Source organism: Chiloscyllium punctatum, chromosome 29, assembly GCF_047496795.1.
Source record: "Chiloscyllium punctatum isolate Juve2018m chromosome 29, sChiPun1.3, whole genome shotgun sequence".
Taxonomy (NCBI): domain Eukaryota; kingdom Metazoa; phylum Chordata; class Chondrichthyes; order Orectolobiformes; family Hemiscylliidae; genus Chiloscyllium; species Chiloscyllium punctatum.
This window is the reverse complement of record NC_092767.1, coordinates 40,200,211-40,203,430: the sequence shown is the minus strand read 5'-3', so window position 1 is coordinate 40,203,430 and position 3,220 is coordinate 40,200,211. Positions and strand designations below refer to the sequence as shown.

General features: G+C 42.4%; 1 non-coding gene across 1 annotated transcript; it reads right to left on the bottom strand.

Annotated features, from left to right (window-relative positions):
- Positions 1–206: 206 nt before the first annotated feature.
- trnas-uga (transfer RNA serine (anticodon UGA)) lies at positions 207–288 on the bottom strand. Its single transcript has one exon. It is a non-coding gene; the product is annotated as a tRNA-Ser (tRNA).
- Between the last annotated feature and the right edge of the window lie 2,932 nt (positions 289–3,220).

Below are 3,220 nucleotides of genomic sequence, written 5' to 3'. Positions count from 1 at the left end.
TTCACGATAGTTCGACAAATGTTTGGAAACTGATTAGTGTTGGAAGTTGATGGCTTTTTGTGTCTCGACATATAATTTATTCAATTAGACATCTTGAAGTTACTTCGGATCTTCACAGTTGAAAATTTACTTTCGATTGAATGCAAAGCTCAAGCTCCACGAAATCCAAGTTCTGCAAAGGAATTAATTACTTTTGAAAGAGTCAACGCTGTGAGCAGGATTCGAACCTGCGCAGGGAGACCCCACTGGATTTCAAATCCAACGCCTTATCCTCTCGGCCATCACAGCTGCATCCACATTGCCAATTTTCATAGTAAAAGAACTGAATTCATGAAATACGAAATTTGTTTGAAGAATAAATTGTCAAGACCCAAAGATTTCGCCAAATCCTTTGCAAAGACCCAGACGAACGTTACCTTAGCAGATTGACAGGCTTTCACCGCAAACTAGATGCTGACACAGCTGAAGTTGTGGGAATGGTTCTTCATTGAATTATAGAGTCACGGATGTACACCACACGAAGAGAGGATCATTGTCTCACTGCGTCCGATCGATTTTGACTCAATTGCTCGTCATCTGGTGCCAAAGTAGATATGCTGTTGTGTTTTAATATTCATCGAAATATGGTATTAGAAATATTGATGCTAAGTCCATAAACACTAGCTACATTCGTAAAAAAAAAATCGGAATTAGAAAGAATGCAGAACCAATTTACAGAAATGGATCCAGCAACTAATCCGTAAGTTCTGACATCAGGTAATGAACTTGTGAGCACAAGAGAGGAATATTGACCGAAGATTTGGAACTTGAAATCGTCTTGATGGAATTATTTGAAAAGTTTTTGCGATTGTTCTAGAGTCATCAAGTTCTTGAACAATACAACATGGAAAGTGGCCCTTCTTTCCAACTCGACCATGGTGGACAGTTATCCCAAATTAATAGGTCCCATTTGCCAACATTTGGCCCACAACCCTCTAAACCTTGTTACTCATATATCCATCCAGATGCCATTAAATGTTACAGTTGTATCAGTCTCCAACAATTTCTCTGGCAGCTCATTCTGGACACGACTGAAAAAGTTGCCCCTGACGTCCCTTTTAAATCCTTACCAACTAATTTTAATACAATGTTTTCTAAATTTTGACTTCCTCACCAGCAGGAAAACACCTTGATGAGTCAACCTATCCATGTCCCTCATGATTTAATAAATAGCAACGATTTGACTTTATCACACTTGTCAGGAGGGAAATGTGTGGAGATTATTATCGAAGGTTTGAAGTAGAACGTCTGATGTACAGATTTTTGGAATTGCATCTTGGAGAAGTGTTTAATAAGTCAATGAAATCTAGTAGCAGTTTTAGAAGTCTGTTGTGAAAGCTGCAGAAGGATTTCAGAGCACGACAACAAAGTATTATTTCCAATGTATTGTGGCTCAGTTCGACCGCACTTGGCCTACAGTATGAGGAATTATAATCCTCAATTTAGGAAAGATACTAATGCCATATGAGGAATACCACGAATAGCGATTAGCCTTGATATCATGGATGAACATTAGTCCTTTGTATTGAAATTGGGAAAATCCGGTCTTTTTTAACAGTTTCAAAACAAGAGAGGTAATCTCATTTAGAGTTGCAAAATATTTGAAGTGATAAACCGGGTGGTGCAATTAAATTTTGTTCCCTCATTGGTGAATCGAGAAGCAGGAGAGGACAATTTTAAAATGAAGCATTGTGAATTATGACCAGGATGAGAACTATTGATTTTTGTCTTCGCCTTGAGAAGTCTCGCTATTCAGCACTACAGTGAGCCTTGGATATTTGGTCTTTGAATGCATCACTATCAGCCTGACCCGCCGACACTTCCTGCATCACTATAGACCTGACCCCTCGCACTTACCGTCTTAATATCAGTGTGAACCCCTCAAACTTACTGCATCACTATCCATCTGGCGTCCTCACATTTACTGCGCCACTTTCACTTCGAGACCATCATTTTGACTGCGTCACTATCAGCCTGACTGCCAAACACTTACTTTGTCACGATCAGTCACGCCCTTAAACTTCCTATGTTACTATTACCCTGACTCCTGACACTTACTGTGTCACTATCAGCCTGACTCCATCACACTTATTATGTAAGTACCAGACTGACGTCTCACACTTACCGTGTCACTACAACACTGCTTCCTCAAACTTACTATGTCACTATCACCTTGACCCTCTCACATTTACTGCGCCACAATCACACTGACCACCTCACACCTACTGCTTCACTATGAGCTTCAACACTCATACTGACAGCGTCACTAACAGCCTGACCCCCTCATGCTTACTGCGTTGGTATCTCTCTGATCCCCTCAGAATTACTGCATCATAATCATTCTGACCCCCTCATACTTAATGCGTCACTATCCCTCTGGCACCCTCATACTTCGTGCATCACTCACACCCTGACACATGCACACCTACTGCATCCCTATGAGCCAAACCCCACTCACTAACAGCGTCACTCTCTCTCTAACCTGCTCACACTTAATGCATCACCATCACCTTGACATTCTCTCACTTAGTGCATCAATATCAGCCTGACCCCCTCACGCTTACTGCATCACTACCAGCCTGATCCCTTCAAATGTACTGTGTCACTATCAGACTGACCCACTCATACTTACAGCATCACTATCACCTTGACCCCGCAAACTTAGTGCGTCCAGATCACACTAAACCTTTCACTCTCCTTGCGTCACATTCAGCCAGACTTTGCACACGATCACTCTGACCTCCTCATTCTTGCTGCATCACTATAACTCTATCCCATTCACGCCGTGTGTGTCACTATCACCCTGACAACTCATGCTCACTGCACCACTATTATCCTGACTCCATCACAATTAGTATATCATTATCAGCCTGACCTCTTACACTTACTGTGTCACTCTCATCCTGTCCCCTCACATTTCCTGTGTCACTCTCAAACTGAAACCCTCAAAGTGTCTGTGTCACTGTCACCCCGAAAACGTCACACTTACTGCATGGGTGTCTACCTGAAACCTCATGCTTATTGCATCACTATCATCCTGAGCGGCTCACAGTTACTGCGTCACTAGCACACCAACACTCTTACCATTACTGCGTCATTATTGGCCTGACACCTCACACGTACTGCATCACTATTAGCCTGACCCGCTCACACATTTTGCGTCACCACTACCCTGACCCCC